At 57.6% G+C, this 26,349-nt stretch overlaps 13 non-coding genes and 1 pseudogene across 13 annotated transcripts; all 14 read left to right on the top strand.

Annotated features, from left to right (window-relative positions):
* Positions 1–219: 219 nt before the first annotated feature.
* Positions 220–338, top strand: LOC145426629 (5S ribosomal RNA). The gene has a single exon (XR_013907339.1). It is a non-coding gene; the product is annotated as a 5S ribosomal RNA (ribosomal RNA).
* A 979-nt stretch (positions 339–1,317) lies between these two features.
* Positions 1,318–1,436, top strand: LOC145426859 (5S ribosomal RNA). Its single transcript, XR_013907580.1, has one exon. It is a non-coding gene; the product is annotated as a 5S ribosomal RNA (ribosomal RNA).
* Positions 1,437–3,157: 1,721 nt separating this feature from the next.
* LOC145427030 (5S ribosomal RNA) lies at positions 3,158–3,276 on the top strand. Its single transcript, XR_013907754.1, has one exon. It is a non-coding gene; the product is annotated as a 5S ribosomal RNA (ribosomal RNA).
* A 1,454-nt stretch (positions 3,277–4,730) lies between these two features.
* Positions 4,731–4,849, top strand: LOC145427029 (5S ribosomal RNA). The gene has a single exon (XR_013907753.1). It is a non-coding gene; the product is annotated as a 5S ribosomal RNA (ribosomal RNA).
* Positions 4,850–7,205: 2,356 nt separating this feature from the next.
* LOC145426730 (5S ribosomal RNA) lies at positions 7,206–7,324 on the top strand. The gene has a single exon (XR_013907446.1). It is a non-coding gene; the product is annotated as a 5S ribosomal RNA (ribosomal RNA).
* A 1,095-nt stretch (positions 7,325–8,419) lies between these two features.
* On the top strand, positions 8,420–8,538 carry LOC145427068 (5S ribosomal RNA). The gene has a single exon (XR_013907792.1). It is a non-coding gene; the product is annotated as a 5S ribosomal RNA (ribosomal RNA).
* A 1,096-nt stretch (positions 8,539–9,634) lies between these two features.
* On the top strand, positions 9,635–9,753 carry LOC145426374 (5S ribosomal RNA). Its single transcript, XR_013907084.1, has one exon. It is a non-coding gene; the product is annotated as a 5S ribosomal RNA (ribosomal RNA).
* A 1,373-nt stretch (positions 9,754–11,126) lies between these two features.
* On the top strand, positions 11,127–11,245 carry LOC145426585 (5S ribosomal RNA). Its single transcript, XR_013907295.1, has one exon. It is a non-coding gene; the product is annotated as a 5S ribosomal RNA (ribosomal RNA).
* A 935-nt stretch (positions 11,246–12,180) lies between these two features.
* Positions 12,181–12,299, top strand: LOC145427427 (5S ribosomal RNA; annotated as a pseudogene).
* Positions 12,300–13,554: 1,255 nt separating this feature from the next.
* Positions 13,555–13,673, top strand: LOC145427028 (5S ribosomal RNA). Its single transcript, XR_013907752.1, has one exon. It is a non-coding gene; the product is annotated as a 5S ribosomal RNA (ribosomal RNA).
* A 1,177-nt stretch (positions 13,674–14,850) lies between these two features.
* Positions 14,851–14,969, top strand: LOC145427182 (5S ribosomal RNA). Its single transcript, XR_013907912.1, has one exon. It is a non-coding gene; the product is annotated as a 5S ribosomal RNA (ribosomal RNA).
* A 1,445-nt stretch (positions 14,970–16,414) lies between these two features.
* On the top strand, positions 16,415–16,533 carry LOC145426523 (5S ribosomal RNA). Its single transcript, XR_013907233.1, has one exon. It is a non-coding gene; the product is annotated as a 5S ribosomal RNA (ribosomal RNA).
* Positions 16,534–21,316: 4,783 nt separating this feature from the next.
* LOC145426373 (5S ribosomal RNA) lies at positions 21,317–21,435 on the top strand. Its single transcript, XR_013907083.1, has one exon. It is a non-coding gene; the product is annotated as a 5S ribosomal RNA (ribosomal RNA).
* Positions 21,436–22,415: 980 nt separating this feature from the next.
* Positions 22,416–22,534, top strand: LOC145427570 (5S ribosomal RNA). The gene has a single exon (XR_013908112.1). It is a non-coding gene; the product is annotated as a 5S ribosomal RNA (ribosomal RNA).
* The last annotated feature ends 3,815 nt before the right edge of the window (positions 22,535–26,349 follow it).

Raw genomic sequence — 26,349 nt, 5'->3', positions numbered from 1 at the left:
TAGCTGTGGCCATGTACAACACACCAGGCCCTGTGCTGGTTCCTGAGGCCATCTTCAACAATCCAGGGCCTGTGCTGTTGGATAAATGCTAAACTGAGCCTTTGGGTTAGGGTATTATGCAAACATGCAGGTATGGTTATAGGATTGTCTTCGTAACTTCAGGTACTTGCCACCTAATCAGTTGAATCCATAAATTGAGACATTGTGCTGGGGCCAGCAGCTTACGGCCATACCACCCTGAGCACGCCCGACCTCGTCTGAGCTCGGAAGCTAAGCAGGGCTGGGCTTGGTTAGTACTTGGATGGGAGACTGCCTGGGAATACCTGGTGCTGTAAGCCTTTCATTTTCATGTCATTGAACCACTTTTGATCCAGAGAAGGGGTGTATTAAAAGACCAAAAGCAGCTGCCCATTAATGAGGGCACATTAACGACACTGCTTTTGGCTGTTTTCCAATGTCTTGTGCTGCTAGCTGATGCCACCTACACCACACCAGGGCCTGAGTGACCGGCTGGGGCCACTTACACCACATCAGGGCCTGTGGCTCTGGCTGTGGCCACTTACACCACACCAGGGCCCGTGGCTGCTGGCTGAGGCCACTTACACCACACCAGGGCCTGTGGCTGCTGGCTGAGGTCACTTACACCACACCAGGGCCTGTGGCTGCTGGCTGAGGGCACTTACACCACACCAGTGCCTGTGGCTGCTGGCTGAGGCCACTTACACCACACCAGGGCATTAGTTGCTATTGAGGCCCCTTACACCACACCAGGGCCTGTGGCTTCTGGCTGAGGCCACTTACACCACACCAGGGCCTGTGGCTGCTGGCTCAGGCCACTTACACCACACCAGGGCCTGTGGCTGCTGGCTGAGGCCACTTACACCACACCAGGGCCTGTGGCTGCTGGCTGAGGCCACTTACACCACACCAGGGCATTAGTTGCTATTGAGGCCCCTTACACCACACCAGGGCCTGTGGCACTGGCTGAGGCCACTTACACCACACCAGGGCCTGTGGCTCTTGCTCAGGCCACTCACATCACACCAGGCCCTGCGCTTCTGGCCGAGGCCATCTTCACCAAACCAGGCCCTGTGCTGCTAGCTGTGGCCATGTACAACACACCAGGCCCTGTGCTGGTTCCTGAGGCCATCTTCAACAATCCAGGGCCTGTGCTGTTAGATAAATGCTAAACTGCGCCTTTGGGTTAGGGTATTATGCAAACATGCAGGTATGGTTAAAGGATTGTCTTCGTAACTTCAGGTACTTGCCACCTAATCAGTTGAATCCATAAATTGAGACATTGTGCTGGGGCCAGCAGCTTACGGCCATACCACCCTGAGCACACCGGACCTCGTCTGATCTCGGAAGCTAAGCAGGGCTGGGCTTGGTTAGTACTTGGATGGGAGACTGCCTGGGAATACCTGGTGCTGTAAGCCTTTCATTTTCATCTCATTGAACCGCTTTTGATCCAGAGAAGGGGTGTATTAAAAGACCAAAAGCAGCTGCCCATTAATGAGGGCACATTAACGACATTGCTTTTGGCTGTTTTCCAATGTCTTGTGCTATTAGCTGATGCCACCTACACCACACCAGGGCCTGAGTGACCGGCTGGGGCCACTTACACCACATCAGGGCCTGTGGCTGCTGGCTGAGGCCACTTACACCACACCAGGGCCTGTGGCTGCTGGCTGAGGCCACTTACACCACACCAGGGCATTAGTTGCTATTGAGGCCAATTACACCACACCAGGGTCTGTGGCTCTTGCTCAGGCCACTTACACCACACCAGGGCCTGTGGCACTGGCTGAGGCCACTTACACCACACCAGGGCCTGTGGCTGCTGGCTGAGGCCACTTACACCACACCAGGGCATTAGTTGCTATTGAGGCCAATTACACCACACCAGGGTCTGTGACTCTTGCTCAGGCCACTTACACCACACCAGGGCCTGTGGCACTGGCTGAGGCCACTTACACCACACCAGGGCCTGTGGCTGCTGGCTGAGGCCACTTACACCACACCAGGGCCTGTGGCTGCTGGCTGAGGCCACTTACACCACACCAGGGCCTGTGGCTGCTGGCTGAGGCCACTTACACCACATCAGGGCCTGTGGCTCTGGCTGAGGCCACTTAAACCACACCAGGGCCTGTGGCTGCTGGCTGAGGCCACTTACACCACACCAGGGCCTGTGGCTGCTGGCTGAGGCCACCTACACCACACCAGGGCATTAGTTGCTATTGAGGCCAATTACACCACACCAGGGTCTGTGGCTCTTGCTCAGGCCACTTACACCACACCAGGGCCTGTGGCTGCTGGCTGAGGCCACTTACACCACACCAGGGCATTAGTTGCTATTGAGGCCACTTACACCACACCAGGGCCTGTGGCTGCTGGCTGAGGCCACCTACACCACACAAGGGCATTAGTTGCTATTGAGGCCAATTACACCACACCAGGGTCTGTGGCTCTTGCTCAGGCCACTTACACCACACCAGGGCCTGTGGCACTGGCTGAGGCCACTTACACCACACCAGGGCCTGTGGCTCTGGCTGAGGCCACTTACACCACACCAGGGCATTAGTTGCTATTGAGGCCACTTACACCACACCAGGGCCTGTGGCTGCTGGCTGAGGCCACATACACAACACCAGGGCCTTAGTTGCTATTGAGGCCAATTACACCACACCAGGGCCTGTGGCACTGGCTGAGGCCACTTACACCACACCAGGGCCTGTGGCTGCTGGCTGAGGCCACTTACACCACACAAGGGCCTGTGGCTGCTGGCTGAGGCCACCCACACCACACCAGGGCCTGTGGCTGCTGGCTGAGGCCACTTACACCACACCAGGGCCTGTGGCTCTTGCTCAGGCCACTCATATCACACCAGACCCTGTGCTTCTGGCCGAGGCCATCTTCACCAAACCTGGCCCTGTGCTGCTTGCTGTGGCCATGTACAACACACCAGGCCCTGTGCTGGTTCCTGAGGCCATCTTCAACAATCCAGGGCCTGTGCTGTTAGATAAATGCCAAACTGAGCCTTTGGGTTAGGGTATTATGCAAACATGCAGGTATGGTTATAGGATTGTCTTCGTAACTTCAGGTACTTGCCACCTAATCACTTGAATCCATAAATTGAGACATTGTGCTGGGGCCAGCAGCTTACGGCCATACCACCCTGAGCACGCCCGACCTCGTCTGATCTCGGAAGCTAAGAAGGGCTGGGCTTGGTTAGTACTTGGATGGGAGACTGCCTGGGAATACCTGGTGCTGTAAGCCTTTCATTTTCATGTCATTGAACCGCTTTTGATCCAGAGAAGGGGTGTATTAAAAGACCAAAAGCAGCTGCCCATTAATGAGGGCACATTAACGACACTGCTTTTGGCTGTTTTCCAATGTCTTGTGCTGCTAGCTGATGCCACCTACACCACACCAGGGCCTGAGTGACCGGCTGGGGCCACTTACACCACATCAGGGCCTGTGGCTCTGGCTGAGGCCACTTACACCACACCAGGGCCTGTGGCTCTGGCTGAGGCCACTTACACCACATCAGGGCCTGTGGCTGCTGGATGAGGCGACTTACACCACACCAAGGGCCTGTGGCTGCTGGCTGAGGCCACCCACACCACACCAGGGCCTGTGGCTGCTGGCTGAGGCCACTTACACCACACCAGGGCCTGTGGCTCTTGCTCAGGCCACTCATATCACACCAGACCCTGTGGCTCTGGCTGAGGCCACTTACACCACACCAGGGCCTGTGGCTCTGGCTGAGGCCACTTACACCACATCAGGGCCTGTGGCTGCTGGATGAGGCGACTTACACCACACCAAGGGCCTGTGGCTGCTGGCTGAGGCCACCCACACCACACCAGGGCCTGTGGCTGCTGGCTGAGGCCACTTACACCACACCAAGGGCCTGTGGCTGCTGGCTGAGGCCACATACACAACACCACGGCCTTATTTGCTTCTGAGGCCACTTACACCACACCAGGGCCTGTGGCTGCTGGCTGAGGCCACATACACCACACCAGGGCCTTAGTTGCTATTGAGGCCAATTACACCACACCAGGGCCTGTTGCTCTTGCTCAGGCCACTTACACCACACCAGGGCCTGGGGCTGCTGGCTGAGGCCACTTACACCACACCAGGGCCTGTGGCTGCTGGCTGAGGCCACCTACACCACACCAGGGCATTAGTTGCTATTGAGGCCAATTACACCACACCAGGGTCTGTGACTCTTGCTCAGGCCACTTACACCACACCAGGGCCTGTGGCACTGGCTGAGGCCACTTACACCACACCAGGGCCTGTGGCTGCTGGCTGAGGCCACTTACACCACACCATGGCCTGTGGCTGCTGGCTGAGGCCACTTACACCACACCAGGGCCTGTGGCTGCTGGCTGAGGCCACTTACACCACACCAGGGCCTGTGGCTCTTGCTCAGGCCACTCATATCACACCAGACCCTGTGCTTCTGGCCGAGGCCATCTTCACCAAACCTGGCCCTGTGCTGCTTGCTGTGGCCATGTACAACACACCAGGCCCTGTGCTGGTTCCTGAGGCCATCTTCAACAATCCAGGGCCTGTGCTGTTAGATAAATGCCAAACTGAGCCTTTGGGTTAGGGTATTATGCAAACATGCAGGTATGGTTATAGGATTGTCTTCGTAACTTCAGGTACTTGCCACCTAATCACTTGAATCCATAAATTGAGACATTGTGCTGGGGCCAGCAGCTTACGGCCATACCACCCTGAGCACGCCCGACCTCGTCTGATCTCGGAAGCTAAGAAGGGCTGGGCTTGGTTAGTACTTGGATGGGAGACTGCCTGGGAATACCTGGTGCTGTAAGCCTTTCATTTTCATGTCATTGAACCGCTTTTGATCCAGAGAAGGGGTGTATTAAAAGACCAAAAGCAGCTGCCCATTAATGAGGGCACATTAACGACACTGCTTTTGGCTGTTTTCCAATGTCTTGTGCTGCTAGCTGATGCCACCTACACCACACCAGGGCCTGAGTGACCGGCTGGGGCCACTTACACCACATCAGGGCCTGTGGCTCTGGCTGAGGCCACTTACACCACACCAGGGCCTGTGGCTCTGGCTGAGGCCACTTACACCACATCAGGGCCTGTGGCTGCTGGATGAGGCGACTTACACCACACCAAGGGCCTGTGGCTGCTGGCTGAGGCCACCCACACCACACCAGGGCCTGTGGCTGCTGGCTGAGGCCACTTACACCACACCAGGGCCTGTGGCTCTTGCTCAGGCCACTCATATCACACCAGACCCTGTGGCTCTGGCTGAGGCCACTTACACCACACCAGGGCCTGTGGCTCTGGCTGAGGCCACTTACACCACATCAGGGCCTGTGGCTGCTGGATGAGGCGACTTACACCACACCAAGGGCCTGTGGCTGCTGGCTGAGGCCACCCACACCACACCAGGGCCTGTGGCTGCTGGCTGAGGCCACTTACACCACACCAAGGGCCTGTGGCTGCTGGCTGAGGCCACATACACAACACCACGGCCTTATTTGCTTCTGAGGCCACTTACACCACACCAGGGCCTGTGGCTGCTGGCTGAGGCCACATACACCACACCAGGGCCTTAGTTGCTATTGAGGCCAATTACACCACACCAGGGCCTTTTGCTCTTGCTCAGGCCACTTACACCACACCAGGGCCTGGGGCTGCTGGCTGAGGCCACTTACACCACACCAGGGCCTGTGGCTGCTGGCTGAGGCCACCTACACCACACCAGGGCATTAGTTGCTATTGAGGCCAATTACACCACACCAGGGTCTGTGACTCTTGCTCAGGCCACTTACACCACACCAGGGCCTGTGGCACTGGCTGAGGCCACTTACACCACACCAGGGCCTGTGGCTGCTGGCTGAGGCCACTTACACCACACCATGGCCTGTGGCTGCTGGCTGAGGCCACTTACACCACACCAGGGCCTGTGGCTGCTGGCTGAGGCCACTTACACCACACCAGGGCCTATGTCTGCTGGCTGAGGGCACTTACACCACAGCAGTGCCTGTGGCTGTTGGCTGAGGCCACTTACACCACACCAGGGCATTAGTTGCTATTGAGGCCCCTTACACCACACCAGGGCCTGTGGCACTGGCTGAGGCCACTTACACCACACCAGGGCCTGTGGCTGCTGGCTGAGGCCACCTACACCACACCAGGGCATTAGTTGCTATTGAGGCCAATTACACCACACCAGGGTCGGTGGCTCTTGCTCAGGCCACTTACACCACACCAGGGCCTGTGGCACTGGCTGAAGTCACTTACACCACACCAGGGCCTGTGGCTGCTGGCTGAGGCCACTTACACCACACCAGTGCCTGTGGCTTCTGGCTGAGGCCACTTACACCACACCACGGCCTTATTTGCTTCTGAGGCCACTTACACCACACCAGGGCCTGTGGCTCTGGATGAGGCCACTTACACCACACCAGGGCCTGTGGCTGCTGGCTGAGGCCACTTACACCACACCAGTGCCTGTGGCTTCTGGCTGAGGCGACTTACACCACACCAAGGCCTGTGGCTGCTGGCTGAGGCCACTTACACCACACCAGGGTCTGTGGCTCTTGCTCAGGCCACTTACACCACACCAGGGCCTGTGGCTCCTGGCTGAGGCCACATACACCACAATACGGCCTTATTTGCTTCTCAGGCCACTTACACCACACCAGGGCCTGTGGCTGCTGGCTGAGGCCACATACACCACACCAGGGCCTTAGTTGCTATTGAGGCCAATTACACCACACCAGGGCCTGTGGCTCTTGCTCAGGCCACTTACACCACACCAGGGCCTGTGGCTCTTGCTCAGGCCACTTACTCCACACCAGGGCCTGTGGCTCTTGCTCAGGCCACTTACACCACACCAGGGCCTGTGGCTCTTGCTCAGGCCACTCATATCACACCAGGCCCTGTGCTTCTGGCCGAGGCCATCTTCACCAAACCAGGCCCTGTGCTGCTAGCTGTGGCCATGTACAACACACCAGGCCCTGTTCTGGTTCCTGAGGCCATCTTCAACAATCCAGGGCCTGTGCTGTTGGATAAATGCTAAACTGAGCCTTTTGGTTAGGGTATTATGCAAACATGCGGGTATGGTTATAGGATTGTCTTCGTAACTTCAGGTACTTGCCACCTAATCACTTGAATCCATAAATTGAGACATTGTGCTGGGGCCAGCAGCTTACGGCCATACCACCCTGAGCACGCCCGACCTCGTCTGATCTCGGAAGCTAAGCAGGGCTGGGCTTGGTTAGTACTTGGATGGGAGACTTCCTTGGAATACCTGGTGCTGTAAGCCTTTCATTTTCATGTCATTGAACCGCTTTTGATCCAGAGAAGGGGTGTATTAAAAGACCAAAAGCAGCTGCCCATTAATGAGGGCACATTAACGACACTGCTTTTGGCTCTTTTCCAATGTCTTGTGCTGCTAGCTGATGCCACCTACACCACACCAGGGCCTGAGTGACCGGCTGGGGCCACTTACACCACATCAGGGCCTGTGGCTCTGGCTGAGGCCACTTACACCACACCAGGGCCTGTGGCTGCTGGCTGAGGCCACTTACACCACACCAGGGCCTGTGGCTGCTGGCTGAGGCCACCTACACCACACCAGGGCCTTAGTTGCTATTGAGGCCAATTACACCACATCAGGGTCTGTGGCTCTGGCTGAGGCCACTTACACCACACCAGGGCCTGTGGCTGCTAGCTGATGCCACCTACACAACACCAGGGCCTAAGTGACCGGCTGGGGCCACTTACACCACATCAGGGCCTGTGGCTCTGGCTGAGGCCACTTACACCACACCAAGGCCTGTGGCTGCTGGCTGAGGCCACCTACACCACACCAGGGCCTTAGTTGCTATTGAGGCCAATTACACCACACCAGGGTCTGTGGCTCTTGCTCAGGCCACTTACACCACACCAGGGCCTGTGGCTGCTGGCTGAGGCCACTTACACCACACAAGGGCCTGTGGCTGCTGGCTGAGGCCACCTACACCACACCAGGGCCTGTGGCTGCTGGCTGAGACCACTTACACCACACCAGGGCCTGTGGCTCTTGCTCAGGCCACTTACACCACACCAGGGCCTGTGGCTCTTGCTCAGGCCACTCATATCACACCAGGCCCTGTGCTTCTGGCCGAGGCCATCTTCACCAAACCAGGCCCTGTGCTTCTTGCTGTGGCCATGTACAACACACCAGGCCCTGTGCTTGTTCCTGAGGCCATCTTCAACAATCCAGGGCCTGTGCTGTTAGATAAATGCTAAACTGAGCCTTTGGGTTAGGGTATTATGCAAACATGCAGGTATGGTTAAAGGATTGTCTTCGTAACTTCAGGTACTTGCCACCTAATCAGTTGAATCCATAAATTGAGACATTGTGCTGGGGCCAGCAGCTTACGGCCATACCACCCTGAGCACGCCCGACCTCGTCTGATCTCGGAAGATAAGCATGGCTGGGCTTGGTTAGTACTTGGATGGGAGACTACCTGGGAATACCTGGTGCTGTAAGCCTTTCTTTTTCATGTCATTGAACCGCTTTTGATCCAGAGAAGGGGTGTATTAAAAGACCAAAAGAAGCTGCCCATTAATGAGGGCACATTAACGACACTGCTTTTGGCTGTTTTCCAATGTCTTGTGCTGCTAGCTGATGCCACCTACACCACACCAGGGCCTGAGTGACCGGCTGGGGCCACTTACACCACATCAGGGCCTGTGGCTGCTGGCTGAGGCCACTTACACCACACCAGGGCCTGTGGCTGCTGGCTGAGGCCACTTACACCACACCAGGGCATTAGTTGCTATTGAGGCCAATTACACCACACCAGGGTCTGTGGCTCTTGCTCAGGCCACTTACACCACACCAGGGCCTGTGGCACTGGCTGAGGCCACTTACACCACACCAGGGCCTGTGGCTGCTGGCTGAGGCCACTTACACCACACCAGGGCCTGTGGCTGCTGGATGAGGCGACTTACACCACACCAAGGCCTGTGGCTGCTGGCTGAGGCCACTTACACCACACCAGGGCCTTAGTTGCTATTGAGGCCACTTACACCACACCAGGGCCTGTGGCTGCTGGCTGTGGCCATGTACACCACACCAGGGCCTGTGGCTGCTGGCTGAGGCCACATACACCACACCAGGGCCTTAGTTGCTATTGAGGCCAATTACACCACACCAGGGCCTGTGGCACTGGCTGAGGCCACTTACACCACACCAGGGCCTGTGGCTGCTGGCTGAGGCCACTTACACCACACCAGGGCCTGTGGCTGCTGGCTGAGGCCACTTACACCACACCAGGGCCTGTGGCTCTTGCTCAGGCCACTCATATCACACCAGACCCTGTGCTTCTGGCCGAGGCCATCTTCACCCAACCAGGCCCTGTGCTGCTAGCTGTGGCCATGTACAACACACCAGGCCCTGTGCTGGTTCCAGAAGCCATCTTCAACAATCCAGGGCCTGTGCTGTTGGATAAATGCCAAACTGAGCCTTTGGGTTAGGGTATTATGCAAACATGCAGTTATGGTTATAGGATTGTCTTCGTAACTTCAGGTACTTGCCACCTAATCACTTGAATCCATAAATTGAGACATTGTGCTGGGGCCAGCAGCTTACGGCCATACCACCCTGAGCACGCCCGACCTCGTCTGATCTCGGAAGCTAAGCAGGGCTGGGCTTGGTTAGTACTTGGATGGGAGACTGCCTGGGAATACCTGGTGCTGTAAGCCTTTCATTTTCATGTCATTGAACTGCTTTTGATCCAGAGAAGGGGTGTATTAAAAGACCAAAAGCAGCTGCCCATTAATGAGGGCACATTAACGACACTGCTTTTGGCTTTTTTCCAATGTCTTGTGCTGCTAGCTGATGCCACCTACACCACACCAGGGCCTGAGTGACCGGCTGGGGCCACTTACACCACATCAGGGCCTGTGGCTCTGGCTGAGGCCACTTACACCACACCAGGGCCTGTGGCTGCTGGCTGAGGCCACTTACACCACACCAGGGCCTGTGGCTGCTGGCTGAGGCCACCTACACCACACCAGGGCATTAGTTGCTATTGAGGCCAATTACACCACACCAGGGTCTGTGGCTCTTGCTCAGGCCACTTACACCACACCAGGGCCTGTGGCACTGGCTGAGGCCACTTACACTACACCAGGGCCTGTGGTTCTGGCTGAGGCCACTTACACCACATCAGGGCCTGTGGCTGCTGGATGAGGCGACTTACACCACACCAAGGGCCTGTGGCTGCTGGCTGAGGCCACCCACACCACACCAGGGCCTGTGGCTGCTGGCTGAGGCCACTTACACCACACCAGGGCCTGTGGCTCTTGCTCAGGCCACTCATATCACACCAGACCCTGTGGCTCTGGCTGAGGCCACTTACACCACACCAGGGCCTGTGGCTCTGGCTGAGGCCACTTACACCACATCAGGGCCTGTGGCTGCTGGATGAGGCGACTTACACCACACCAAGGGCCTGTGGCTGCTGGCTGAGGCCACCTACACCACACCAGGGCCTGTGGCTGCTGGCTGAGGCCACTTACACCACACCAAGGGCCTGTGGCTGCTGGCTGAGGCCACATACACAACACCATGGCCTTTTTTGCTTCTGAGGCCACTTACACCACACCAGGGCCTGTGGCTGCTGGCTGAGGCCACATACACCACACCAGGGCCTTAGTTGCTATTGAGGCCAATTACACCACACCAGGGCCTGTTGCTCTTGCTCAGGCCACTTACACCACACCAGGGCCTGTGGCTCTTGCTCAGGCCACTTACTCCACACCAGGGCCTGTGGCTCTTGCTCAGGCCACTCATATCACACCAGGCCCTGTGCTTCTGGCCGAGGCCATCTTCACCAAACCAGGCCCTGTGCTGCTAGCTGTGGCCATGTACAACACACCAGGCCCTGTTCTGGTTCCTGAGGCCATCTTCAACAATCCAGGGCCTGTGCTGTTGGATAAATGCTAAACTGAGCCTTTGGGTTAGGGTATTATGCAAACATGCAGGTATGGTTATAGGATTGTCTTCGTAACTTCAGGTACTTGCCACCTAATCAGTTGAATCCATAAATTGAGACATTGTGCTGGGGCCAGCAGCTTACGGCCATACCACCCTGAGCACGCCCGACCTCGTCTGATCTCGGAAGCTAAGCAGGGCTGGGCTTGGTTAGTACTTGGATGGGAGACTTCCTTGGAATACCTAGTGCTGTAAGCCTTTCATTTTCATGTCATTGAACCGCTTTTGATCCAGAGAAGGGGTGTATTAAAAGACCAAAAGCAGCTGCCCATTAATGAGGGCACATTAACGACATTGCTTTTGGCTGTTTTCCAATGTCTTGTGCTGCTAGCTGATGCCACTTACACCACACCAGGGCCAGAGTGACCGGCTGGGGCCACTTACACCACATCAGGGCCTGTGGTTGCTGGCTGAGGCAACTTACACCACACCAGGGCCTGTGGCTGCTGGCTGAGGCCACCTACACCACACCAGGGCCTTACTTGCTATTGAGGCCAATTACACCACACCAGGGTCTGTGGCTCTTGCTCAGGCCACTTACACCACACCAGGGCCTGTGGCTGCTGGATGAGGCGACTTACACCACACTAAGGCCTGTGGCTGCTGGATGAGGCCACTTACACAACACCAGGGCCTTAGTTGCTATTGAGGCCACTTACACCACACCAGGGCCTGTGGCTCTGGCTGAGGCCACTTACACCACACCACGGCCTTATTTGCTTCTGAGGCCACTTACACCACACCAGGGCCTGTGGCTCTGGCTGAGGCCACTTACACCACACCAGGGCCTGTGGCTCTTGCTCAGGCCACTTACACCACACCAGGGCCTGTGGCTCTTGCTCAGGCCACTCATATCACACCAGGCCCTGTGCTTCTGGCCGAGGCCATCTTCACCAAACCAGGCCCTGTGCTGCTAGCTGTGACCATGTACAACACACCAGGCCCTGTTCTTGTTCCTGAGGCCATCTTCAACAATCCAGGGCCTGTGCTGTTGGATAAATGCTAAACTGAGCCTTTGGGTTAGGGTATTATGCAAACATGCAGGTATGGTTATAGGATTGTCTTCGTAACTCCAGGTACTTGCCACCTAATCACTTGAATCCATAAATTGAGACATTGTGCTGTGGCCAGCAGCTTAGGGCCATACCACCCTGAGCATGCCCGACCACGTCTGATCTCGGAAGCTAAGCAGGGCTGTTCTTGGTTAGTACTTGGATGGGAGACTTCCTTGGAATACCAGGTGCTGTAAGCCTTTCATTTTCATGTCTTTGAACCGCTTTTGATCCAGAGAAGGGGTGTATTAAAAGACCAAAAGCAGCTGCCCATTAATGAGGGCACATTAACGACATTGCTTTTGGCTGTTTTCCAATGTCTTGTGCTGCTAGCTGATGCCACCTACACCACACCAGGGCCTGAGTGACCGGCTGGGGCCACTTACACCACATCAGGGCCTGTGGCTGCTGGCTGAGGCCACTTACACCACACCAGGGCCTGTGGCTGCTGGCTGAGGCCACTTACACCACACCAGGGCATTAGTTGCTATTGAGGCCAATTACACCACACCAGGGTCTGTGGCTCTTGCTCAGGCCACTTACACCACACCAGGGCCTGTGGCACTGGCTGAGGCTACTTACACCACACCAGGGCCTGTGGCTGCTGGCTGAGGCCACTTACACCACACCAGGGCCTGTGGCTGCTGGCTGAGGCCACTTACACCACACCAGGGCCTGTGGCTGCTGGCTGAGGACACTTACACCACACCAGTGCCTGTGGCTTCTGGCTGAGGCCACTTACACCACACCAGTGCCTGTGGCTCTTGCTCATGCCACTTACACCACACCAGGGCCTGTGGCTGCTGGCTGAGGGCACTTACACCACACCAGTGCCTGTGGCTGCTGGCTGAGGCCACTTACACCACACCAGGGCATTAGTTGCTATTGAGGCCACTTACACCACACCAGGGCCTGTGGCTGCTGGCTGAGGCCACATACACAACACCAGGGCCTTAGTTGCTATTGAGGCCAATTACACCACACCAGGGCCTGTGGCACTGGCTGAGGTCACTTACACCACACCAGGGCCTGTGGCTGCTGGCTGAGGCCACTTACACCACACAAGGGCCTGTGGCTGCTGGCTGAGGCCACCCACACCACACCAGGGCCTGTGGCTGCTGGCTGAGGCCACTTACACCACACCAGGGCCTGTGGCTCTTGCTCAGGCCACTCATATCACACCAGACCCTGTGCTTCTGGCCGAGGCCATCTTCACCAAACCAGGCCCTGTGCTGCTTGCTGTGGCCATGTACAACACACCAGGCCCTGTGCTGGTTCCTGAGGCCATCTTCAACAATCCAGGGCCTGTGCTGTTAGATAAATGCCAAACTGAGCCTTTGGGTTAGGGTATTATGCAAACATGCAGGTATGGTTATAGGATTGTCTTCGTAACTTCAGGTACTTGCCACCTAATCAGTTGAATCCATAAATTGAGACATTGTGCTGGGGCCAGCAGCTTACGGCCATACCACCCTGAGCACGCCCGACCTCGTCTGATCTCGGAAGCTAAGAAGGGCTGGGCTTGGTTAGTACTTGGATGGGAGACTGCCTGGGAATACCTGGTGCTGTAAGCCTTTCATTTTCATGTCATTGAACCGCTTTTGATCCAGAGAAGGGGTGTATTAAAAGACCAAAAGCAGCTGCCCATTAATGAGGGCACATTAAAGACACTGCTTTTGGCTGTTTTCCAATGTCTTGTGCTGCTAGCTGATGCCACCTACACCACACCAGGGCCTGAGTGACCGGCTGGGGCCACTTACACCACATCAGGGCCTGTGGCTCTGGCTGAGGCCACTTACACCACACCAGGGCCTGTGGCTCTGGCTGAGGCCACTTACACCACATCAGGGCCTGTGGCTGCTGGATGAGGCGACTTACACCACACCAAGGGCCTGTGGCTGCTGGCTGAGGCCACCCACACCACACCAGGGCCTGTGGCTGCTGGCTGAGGCCACTTACACCACACCAGGGCCTGTGGCTCTTGCTCAGGCCACTCATATCACACCAGACCCTGTGGCTCTGGCTGAGGCCACTTACACCACACCAGGGCCTGTGGCTCTGGCTGAGGCCACTTACACCACATCAGGGCCTGTGGCTGCTGGATGAGGCGACTTACACCACACCAAGGGCCTGTGGCTGCTGGCTGAGGCCACCCACACCACACCAGGGCCTGTGGCTGCTGGCTGAGGCCACTTACACCACACCAAGGGCCTGTGGCTGCTGGCTGAGGCCACATACACAACACCACGGCCTTATTTGCTTCTGAGGCCACTTACACCACACCAGGGCCTGTGGCTGCTGGCTGAGGTCACATACACCACACCAGGGCCTTAGTTGCTATTGAGGCCAATTACACCACACCAGGGCCTGTTGCTCTTGCTCAGGCCACTTACACCACACCAGGGCCTGTGGCTCTTGCTCAGGCCACTTACTCCACACCAGGGCCTGTGGCTCTTGCTCAGGCCACTCATATCACACCAGGCCCTGTGCTTCTGGCCGAGGCCATCTTCACCAAACCAGGCCCTGTGCTGCTAGCTGTGGCCATGTACAACACACCAGGCCCTGTTCTGGTTCCTGAGGCCATCTTCAACAATCCAGGGCCTGTGCTGTTGGATAAATGCTAAACTGAGCCTTTGGGTTAGGGTATTATGCAAACATGCAGGTATGGTTATAGGATTGTCTTCGTAACTTCAGGTACTTGCCACCTAATCAGTTGAATCCATAAATTGAGACATTGTGCTGGGGCCAGCAGCTTACGGCCATACCACCCTGAGCACGCCCGACCTCGTCTGATCTCGGAAGCTAAGAAGGGCTGGGCTTGGTTAGTACTTGGATGGGAGACTTCCTTGGAATACCTGGTGCTGTAAGCCTTTCATTTTCATGTCATTGAACCGCTTTTGATCCAGAGAAGGGGTGTATTAAAAGACCAAAAGCAGCTGCCCATTAATGAGGGCACATTAACGACATTGCTTTTGGCTGTTTTCCAATGTCTTGTGCTGCTAGCTGATGCCACTTACACCACACCAGGGCCTGAGTGACCGGCTGGGGCCACTTACACCACATCAGGGCCTGTGGTTGCTGGCTGAGGCCACTTACACCACACCAGGGCCTGTGGCTGCTGGCTGAGGCCACCTACACCACACCAGGGCCTTACTTGCTATTGAGGCCAATTACACCACACCAGGGTCTGTGGCTCTTGCTCAGGCCACTTTTACCACACCAGGGCCTGTGGCTGCTGGATGAGGCGACTTACACCACACCAAGGCCTGTGGCTGCTGGCTGAGGCCACCTACACCACACCAGGGCCTTACTTGCTATTGAGGCCAATTACACCACACCAGGGTCTGTGGCTCTTGCTCAGGCCACTTACACCACACCAGGGCCTTAGTTGCTATTGAGGCCACTTACACCACACCAGGGCCTGTGGCTCTGGCTGAGGCCACTTACACCACACCACGGCCTTATTTGCTTCTGAGGCCACTTACACCACACCAGGGCCTGTGGCTCTGGCTGAGGCCACTTACACCACACCAGGGCCTGTGGCTCTTGCTCAGGCCACTTACTCCACACCAGGGCCTGTGGCTCTTGCTCAGGCCACTCCTATCACACCAGGCCCTGTGGCTGCTGGCCGAGGCCACTTACACCACACCAGGGCATTAGTTGCTATTGAGGCCACTTACACCACACCAGGGCCTGTGGCTGCTGGCTGAGGCCACCTACACCACACCAGGGCATTAGTTGCTATTGAGGCCAATTACACCACACCAGGGTCTGTGGCTCTTGCTCAGGCCACTTACACCACACCAGGGCCTGTGGCACTGGCTGAGGCCACTTACACCACACCAGGGCCTGTGGCTGCTGGCTGAGGCCACTTACACCACACCAGTGCCTGTGGCTTCTGGCTGAGGCCACTTACACCACACCAGGGCCTGTGGCTGCTGGCTGAGGCCACTTACACCACACCAGTGCCTGTGGCTTCTGGCTGAGGCGACTTAGACCACACCAGGGCCTGTGGCTCTTGCTCAGGCCACTCACATCACACCAGGCCCTGCGCTTCTGGCCGAGGCCATCTTCACCAAACCAGGCCCTGTGCTGCTAGCTGTGGCCATGTACAACACACCAGGCCCTGTGCTGGTTCCTGAGGCCATCTTCAACAATCCAGGGCCTGTGCTGTTAGATAAATGCTAAACTGAGCCTTTGGGTTAGGGTATTATGCAAACATGCAGGTATGGTTAAAGGATTGTCTTCGTAACTTCAGGTACTTGCCACCTAATCAGTTGAATCCATAAATTGAGACATTTTGCTGGGGCCAGCAGCTTACGGCCATACCACCCTGAGCACGCCCGAACTCGTCTGATCTCGGAAGCTAAGCAGGGCTGGGCTTGGTTAGTACTTGGATGGGAGACTACCTGGGAATACCTGGTGCTGTAAGCCTTTCATTTTCATGTCATTGAACCGCTTTTGATCCAGAGAAGGGGTGTATTAAAAGACCAAAAGCAGCTGCCCATTAATGAGGGCACATTAACGACATTGCTTTTGGCTGTTTTCCAATGTCTTGTGCTGCTAGCTGATGCCACCTACACCACACCAGGGCCTGAGTGACCGGCTGGGGCCACTTACACCACATCAGGGCCTGTGGCTGCTGGCTGAGGCCACTTACACCACACCAGGGCCTGTGGCTGCTGGCTGAGGCCACTTACACCACACCAGGGCATTAGTTGCTATTGAGGCCAATTACACCACACCAGGGTCTGTGGCTCTTGCTCAGGCCACTTACACCACACCAGGGCCTGTGGCACTGGCTGAGGCCACTTACACCACACCAGGGCCTGTGGCTGCTGGCTGAGGCCACTTACACCACACCAGGGCCTGTGGCTGCTGGCTGAGGCCACTTACACCACACCAGGGCCTGTGGCTGCTGGCTGAGGCCACTTACACCACACCAGGGCATTAGTTGCTATTGAGGCCACTTACACCACACCAGGGCCTGTGGCTGCTGGCTGAGGCCACCTACACCACACCAGGGCATTAGTTGCTATTGAGGCCAATTACACCACACCAGGGTCTGTGGCTCTTGCTCAGGCCACTTACACCACACCAGGGCCTGTGGCACTGGCTGAGGCCACTTACACCACACCAGGGCCTGTGGCTCTGGCTGAGGCCACTTACACCACACCAGGGCCTGTGGCTGCTGGCTGAGGCCACTTACACCACACCAGGGCCTGTGGCTGCTGGCTGAGGCCACTTACACCACACCAGTGCCTGTGGCTTCTGGCTGAGGCCACTTACACCACACCAGGGCGTTAGTTGCTATTGAGGCCAATTACACCACACCAGGGTCTGTGGCTCTTGCTCAGGCCACTTACACCACACCAGGGCCTGTGGCACTGGCTGAGGCCACTTACACCACACCAGGGCCTGTGGCTGCTGGCTGAGGCCACTTACACCACACCAGTGCCTGTGGCTGCTGGCTGAGGCCACTTACACCACACCAGGGCATTAGTTGCTATTGAGGCCCCTTACACCACACCAGGGCCTGTGGCACTGGTTGAGGCCACTTACACCACACCAGGGCCTGTGGCTGCTGGCTGAGGCCACCTACACCACACCAGGGCATTAGTTGCTATTGAAGCCAATTACACCACACCAGGGTCTGTGACTCTTGCTCAGGCCACTTACACCACACCAGGGCCTGTGGCACTGGCTGAGGCCACTTACACCACACCAGGGCCTGTGGCTGCTGGCTGAGGCCACTTACACCACACCAGGGCCTGTGGCTCCTGGCTGAGGCCACCTACACCACACCAGGGCATTAGTTGCTAATGAGGCCAATTACACCACACCAGGGTCTGTGGCTCTTGCTCAGGCCACTTACACCACACCAGGGCCTGTGGCTCTGGCTGAGGCCACTTACACCACACCAGGGCCTGTGGCTGCTGGCTGAGGCCACTTACACCACACCAGGGCCTGTGGCTGCTGGCTGAGGCCACTTACATCACACCAGTGCCTGTGGCTTCTGGCTGAGGCCACTTACACCACACCAGGGCCTTAGTTGCTATTGAGGCCAATTACACCACACCAGGGTCTGTGGCTCTTGCTCAGGCCACTTACACCACACCAGGGCCTGTGGCACTGGCTGAGGCCACTTACACCACACCAGGGCCTGTGGCTGCTGGCTGAGGCCACTTACACCACACCAGTGCCTGTGGCTGCTGGCTGAGGCCACTTACACCACACCAGGGCATTAGTTGCTATTGAGGCCCCTTACACCACACCAGGGCCTGTGGCACTGGTTGAGGCCACTTACACCACACCAGGGCCTGTGGCTGCTGGCTGAGGCCACCTACACCACACCAGGGCATTAGTTGCTATTGAAGCCAATTACACCACACCAGGGTCTGTGACTCTTGCTCAGGCCACTTACACCACACCAGGGCCTGTGGCACTGGCTGAGGCCACTTACACCACACCAGGGCATTAGTTGCTATTGAGGCCAATTACACCACACCAGGGTCTGTGGCTCTTGCTCAGGCCACTTACACCACACCAGGGCCTGTGGCACTGGCTGAGGCCACTTACACCACACCAGGGCCTGTGGCTGCTGGCTGAGGCCACTTACACCACACCAGGGCCTGTGGCTGCTGGCTGAGGCCACTTACACCACACCAGGGCCTGTGGCTGCTGGCTGAGGCCACTTACACCACACCAGGGCATTAGTTGCTATTGAGGCCACTTACACCACACCAGGGCCTGTGGCTGCTGGCTGAGGCCACCTACACCACACCAGGGCATTAGTTGCTATTGAGGCCAATTACACCACACCAGGGTCTGTGGCTCTTGCTCAGGCCACTTACACCACACCAGGGCCTGTGGCACTGGCTGAGGCCACTTACACCACACCAGGGCCTGTGGCTCTGGCTGAGGCCACTTACACCACACCAGGGCCTGTGGCTGCTGGCTGAGGCCACTTACACCACACCAGGGCCTGTGGCTGCTGGCTGAGGCCACTTACACCACACCAGTGCCTGTGGCTTCTGGCTGAGGCCACTTACACCACACCAGGGCGTTAGTTGCTATTGAGGCCAATTACACCACACCAGGGTCTGTGGCTCTTGCTCAGGCCACTTACACCACACCAGGGCCTGTGGCACTGGCTGAGGCCACTTACACCACACCAGGGCCTGTGGCTGCTGGCTGAGGCCACTTACACCACACCAGTGCCTGTGGCTGCTGGCTGAGGCCACTTACACCACACCAGGGCATTAGTTGCTATTGAGGCCCCTTACACCACACCAGGGCCTGTGGCACTGGTTGAGGCCACTTACACCACACCAGGGCCTGTGGCTGCTGGCTGAGGCCACCTACACCACACCAGGGCATTAGTTGCTATTGAAGCCAATTACACCACACCAGGGTCTGTGACTCTTGCTCAGGCCACTTACACCACACCAGGGCCTGTGGCACTGGCTGAGGCCACTTACACCACACCAGGGCCTGTGGCTGCTGGCTGAGGCCACTTACACCACACCAGGGCCTGTGGCTCCTGGCTGAGGCCACCTACACCACACCAGGGCATTAGTTGCTAATGAGGCCAATTACACCACACCAGGGTCTGTGGCTCTTGCTCAGGCCACTTACACCACACCAGGGCCTGTGGCTCTGGCTGAGGCCACTTACACCACACCAGGGCCTGTGGCTGCTGGCTGAGGCCACTTACACCACACCAGGGCCTGTGGCTGCTGGCTGAGGCCACTTACATCACACCAGTGCCTGTGGCTTCTGGCTGAGGCCACTTACACCACACCAGGGCCTTAGTTGCTATTGAGGCCAATTACACCACACCAGGGTCTGTGGCTCTTGCTCAGGCCACTTACACCACACCAGGGCCTGTGGCACTGGCTGAGGCCACTTACACCACACCAGGGCCTGTGGCTGCTGGCTGAGGCCACTTACACCACACCAGTGCCTGTGGCTGCTGGCTGAGGCCACTTACACCACACCAGGGCATTAGTTGCTATTGAGGCCCCTTACACCACACCAGGGCCTGTGGCACTGGTTGAGGCCACTTACACCACACCAGGGCCTGTGGCTGCTGGCTGAGGCCACCTACACCACACCAGGGCATTAGTTGCTATTGAAGCCAATTACACCACACCAGGGTCTGTGACTCTTGCTCAGGCCACTTACACCACACCAGGGCCTGTGGCACTGGCTGAGGCCACTTACACCACACCAGGGCCTGTGGCTGCTGGCTGAGGCCACTTACACCACACCAGGGCCTGTGGCTGCTGGCTGAGGTCACTTACACCACACCAGGGCCTGTGGCTGCTGGCTGAGGGCACTTACACCACACCAGTGCCTGTGGCTTCTGGCTGAGGCCACTTACACCACACCAGGGCCTGTGGCAGCTGGCTCAGGCCACTTACACCACACCAGGGCCTGTGGCTGCTGGCTGAGGCCACTTACACCACACCAGGGCCTGTGGCTGCTGGCTGAGGCCACTTACACCACACCAGTGCCTGTGGCTGCTGGCTGAGGCCACTTACACCACACCAGGGCATTAGTTGCTATTGAGGCCCCTTACACCACACCAGGGCCTGTGGCACTGGCTGAGGCCACTTACACCACACCAGGGCCTGTGGCTGCTGGCTGAGGCCACCTACACCTCACCAGGGCATTAGTTGCTATTGAGGCCAATTACACCACACCAGGGTCTGTGGCTCTTGCTCAGGCCACTTACACCACACCAGGGCCTGTGGCACTGGCTGAGGCCACTTACACCACACCAGGGCCTGTGGCTCTGGCTGAGGCCACTTACACCACACCAGGGCCTGTGGCTGCTGGCTGAGGCCACTTACACCACACCAGTGCCTGTGGCTTCTGGCTGAGGCCACTTACACCACACCAGGGCCTGTGGCTCTTGCTCAGGCCACTCACATCACACCAGGCCCTGCGCTTCTGGCCGAGGCCATCTTCACCAAACCAGGCCCTGTGCTGCTAGCTGTGGCCATGTACAACACACCAGAACCTGTGCTGGTTCCTGAGGCCATCTTCAACAATCCAGGGCCTGTGCTGTTAGATAAATGCTAAACTGAGCCTTTGGGTTAGGGTATTATGCAAACATGCAGGTATGGTTAAAGGATTGTCTTCGTAACTTCAGGTACTTGCCACCTAATCAGTTGAATCCATAAATTGAGACATTGTGCTGGGGCCAGCAGCTTACGGCCATACCACCCTGAGCACGCCCGACCTCGTCTGATCTCGGAAGCTAAGCAGGGCTGGGCTTGGTTAGTACTTGGATGGGAGACTGCCTGGGAATACCTGGTGCTGTAAGCCTTTCATTTTCATGTCATTGAATCGCTTTTGATCCAGAGAAGGGGTGTATTAAAAGACCAAAAGCAGCTGCCCATTAATGAGGGCACATTAACGACATTGCTTTTGGCTGTTTTCCAATGTCTTGTGCTGCTAGCTGATGCCACCTACACCACACCAGGGCCTGAGTGACCGGCTGGGGCCACTTACACCACATCAGGGCCTGTGGCTGCTGGCTGAGGCCACTTACACCACACCAGGGCCTGTGGCTGCTGGCTGAGGCCACTTACACCACACCAGGGCCTGTGGCTGCTGGCTGAGGCCACCTACACCACACCAGGGCCTTAGTTGCTATTGAGGCCAATTACACCACACCAGGGTCTGTGGCTCTTGCTCAGGCCACTTACACCACACCAGGGCCTGTGGCTGCTGGCTGAGGCCACTTACACCACACCAGGGCATTAGTTGCTATTGAGGCCACTTACACCACACCAGGGCCTGTGGCTGCTGGCTGAGGCCACTTACACCACACCAGGGCCTGTGGCTCTGGCTGAGGCCACTTACACCACACCAGGGCCTGTGGCTGCTGGCTGAGGCCACTTACACCACACCAGGGCCTGTGGCTGCTGGCTGAGGCCACTTACACCACACCAGGGCCTGTGGCTGCTGGCTGAGGCCACTTACACCACACCAGTGCCTGTGGCTTCTGGCTGAGGCCACTTACACCACACCAGGGCCTGTGGCTCTTGCTCAGGCCACTCACATCACACCAGGCCCTGCGCTTCTGGCCGAGGCCATCTTCACCAAACCAGGCCCTGTGCTGCTAGCTGTGGCCATGTACAACACACCAGGGCCTGTGCTGTTAGATAAATGCTAAACTGAGCCTTTGGGTTAGGGTATTATGCAAACATGCAGGTATGGTTAAAGGATTGTCTTCGTAACTTCAGGTACTTGCCACCTAATCAGTTGAATCCATAAATTGAGACATTGTGCTGGGGCCAGCAGCTTACGGCCATACCACCCTGAGCACGCCCGACCTCGTCTGATCTCGGAAGCTAAGCAGGGCTGGGCTTGGTTAGTACTTGGATGGGAGACTACCTGGGAATACCTGGTGCTGTAAGCCTTTCATTTTCATGTCATTGAACAGCTTTTGATCCAGAGAAGGGGTGTATTAAAAGACCAAAAGCAGCTGCCCATTAATGAGGGCACATTAACGACATTGCTTTTGGCTGTTTTCCAATGTCTTGTGCTGCTAGCTGATGCCACCTACACCACACCAGGGCCTGAGTGACCGGCTGGGGCCACTTACACCACATCAGGGCCTGTGGCTGCTGGCTGAGGCCACTTACACCACACCAGGGCCTGTGGCTGCTGGCTGAGGCCACTTACACCACACCAGGGCATTAGTTGCTATTGAGGCCAATTACACCACACCAGGGTCTGTGGCTCTTGCTCAGGCCACTTACACCACACCATGGCCTGTGGCACTGGCTGAGGCCACTTACACCACACCAGGGCCTGTGGCTGTTGGCTGAGGCCACCTACACCACACCAGGGCATTAGTTGCTATTGAGGCCAATTACACCACACCAGCGTCTGTGACTCTTGCTCAGGCCACTTACACCACACCAGGGCCTGTGGCACTGGCTGAGGCCACTTACACCACACCAGGGCCTGTGGCTGCTGGCTGAGGCCACTTACACCACACCAGGGCATGTGGCTGCTGGCTGAGGTCACTTACACCACACCAGTGCCTGTGGCTGCTGGCTGAGGGCACTTACACCACACCAGTGCCTGTGGCTTCTGGCTGAGGCCACTTACACCACACCAGGGCCTGTGGCTGCTGGCTGAGGCCACTTACACCACACCAGGGCCTGTGGCTGCTGGCTGAGGTCACTTACACCACACCAGTGCCTGTGGCTGCTGGCTGAGGGCACTTACACCACACCAGTGCCTGTGGCTTCTGGCTGAGGCCACTTACACCACACCAGGGCCTGTGGCTCTTGCTCAGGCCACTTACACCACACCAGGGCCTGTGGCACTGGCTGAGGCCACTTACACCACACCAGGGCCTGTGGCTGCTGGCTGAGGCCACCTACACCACACCAGGGCATTAGTTGCTATTGAGGCCAATTACACCACACCAGGGTCTGTGACTCTTGCTCAGGCCACTTACACCACACCAGGGCCTGTGGCACTGGCTGAGGCCACTTACACCACACCAGGGCCTGTGGCTGCTGGCTGAGGCCACTTACACCACACCAGGGCCTTTGGCTGCTGGCTGAGGTCACTTACACCACACCAGGGCGTGTGGCTGCTGGCTGAGGGCACTTACACCACACCAGTGCCTGTGGCTTCTGGCTGAGGCCACTTACACCACACTAGGGCCTGTGGCAGCTGGCTCAGGCCACTTACACCACACCAGGGCCTGTGGCTGCTGGCTGAGGCCACTTACACCACACCAGGGCCTGTGGCTGCTGGCTGAGGCCACTTACACCACACCAGTGCCTGTGGCTGGTGGCTGAGGCCACTTACACCACACCAGGGCATTAGTTGCTATTGAGGCCCCTTACACCACACCAGGGCCTGTGGCACTGGCTGAGGCCATTTACACCACACCAGGGCCTGTGGCTGCTGGCTGAGGCCACCTACACCACACCAGGGCATTAGTTGCTATTGAGGCCAATTACACCACACCAGGGTCTGTGGCTCTTGCTCAGGCCACTTACACCACACCAGGGCCTGTGGCACTGGCTGAGGCCACTTACACCACACCATGGCCTGTGGCTCTGGCTGAGGCCACTTACACCACACCAGGGCCTGTGGCTGCTGGCTGAGGCCATTTACACCACACCAGGGCCTGTGGCTGCTGGCTGAGGCCACTTTCACCACACCAGGGACTGTGGCTGCTGGCTGAGGCCACTTACACCACACCAGTGCCTGTGGCTTCTGGCTGAGGCCACTTACACCACACCAGGGCCTGTGGCTCTTGCTCAGGCCACTTACACCACACCAGGGCCTGTGGCTGCTGGCTGAGGCCACTTACACCACACCAGGGCATTAGTTGCTATTGAGGCCAATTACACCACACCAGGGTCTGTGACTCTTGCTCAGGCCACTTACACCACACCAGGGCCTGTGGCACTGGCTGAGGCCACTTACACCACACCAGGGCCTGTGGCTGCTGGCTGAGGCCACTTACACCACACCAGGGCCTGTGGCTGCTGGCTGAGGTCACTTACACCACACCAGTGCCTGTGGCTGCTGGCTGAGGGCACTTACACCACACCAGTGCCTGTGGCTTTTGGCTGAGGCCACTTACACCACACCAGGGCCTGTGGCTGCTGGCTGGGGCCACTTACACCACATCAGGGCCTGTGGCTGCTGGCTGAGGCCACTTACACCACACCAGTGCCTGTGGCTTCTTGCTGAGGCCACTTACACCACACCAGGGCATTAGTTGCTATTGAGGCCAATTACACCACACCAGGGTCTGTGGCTCTTGCTCAGGCCACTTACACCACATCAGGGCCTGTGGCACTGGCTGAGGCCACTTACACCACACCAGGGCCTGTGGCTGCTGGCTGAGGCCACCTACACCACACCAGGGCATTAGTTGCTATTGAGGCCAATTACACCACACCAGGGTCTGTGACTCTTGCTCAGGCCACTTACACCACACTAGGGCCTGTGGCACTGGCTGAGGCCACTTACACCACACCAGGGCCTGTGGCTGCTGGCTGAGGCCACTTACACCACACCAGGGCCTGTGGCTGCTGGCTGAGGTCACTTACACCACACCAGTGCCTGTGGCTGCTGGCTGAGGGCACTTACACCACACCAGTGCCTGTGGCTTCTGGCTGAGGCCACTTACACCACACCAGGGCCTGTGGCTCTTGCTGAGGCCACTTACACCACACCAGGGCCTGTGGCTGCTGGCTGAGGCCACTTACACCACACCAGGGCCTGTGGCTGCTGGCTGAGGGCACTTACACCACACCAGTGCCTGTGGCTGCTGGCTGAGGCCACTTACACCACACCAGGGCATTAGTTGCTATTGAGGCCCCTTACACCACACCAGGGCCTGTGGCACTGGATGAGGCCACTTACACCACACCAGGGCCTGTGGCTGCTGGCTGAGGCCACCTACACCACACCAGGGCATTAGTTGCTATTGAGGCCAATTACACCACACCAGGGTCTGTGACTCTTGCTCAGGCCACTTACACCACACCAGGGCCTGTGGCACTGGCTGAGGCCACTTACACCACACCAGGGCCTGTGGCTGCTGGCTGAGGCCACTTACACCACACCAGGGCCTGTGGCTGCTGGCTGAGGTCACTTACACCACACCAGGGCCTGTGGCTGCTGGCTGAGGGCACTTACACAACACCAGTACCTGTGGCTTCTGGCTGAGGCCACTTACACCACACCAGGGCCTGTGGCAGCTGGCTCAGGCCACTTACACCACACCAGGGCCTGTGGCTGCTGGCTGAGGCCACTTACACCACACCAGGGCCTGTGGCTGCTGGCTGAGGCCACTTACACCACACCAGTGCCTGTGGCTGCTGGCTGAGGCCACTTACACCACACCAGGGCATTAGTTGCTATTGAGGCCCCTTACACCACACCAGGGCCTGTGGCACTGGCTGAGGCCACTTACACCACACCAGGGCCTGTGGCTGCTGGCTGAGGCCACCTACACCTCACCAGGGCATTAGTTGCTATTGAGGCCAATTACACCACACCAGGGTCTGTGGCTCTTGCTCAGGCCACTTACACCACACCAGGGCCTGTGGCACTGGCTGAGGCCACTTACACCACACCAGGGCCTGTGGCTCTGGCTGAGACCAATTACACCACACCATGGTCTGTGGCTCTTGCTCAGGCCACTTACACCACACCAGGGCCTGTGGCACTGGCTGAGGCCACTTACAC

Source organism: Astatotilapia calliptera, chromosome 3 (assembly GCF_964374335.1).
Source record: "Astatotilapia calliptera chromosome 3, fAstCal68.1, whole genome shotgun sequence".
Taxonomy (NCBI): domain Eukaryota; kingdom Metazoa; phylum Chordata; class Actinopteri; order Cichliformes; family Cichlidae; genus Astatotilapia; species Astatotilapia calliptera.
The sequence above is the reverse complement of the archived record's forward strand: the minus strand, read 5'-3'. Positions and strand labels throughout refer to the sequence as shown.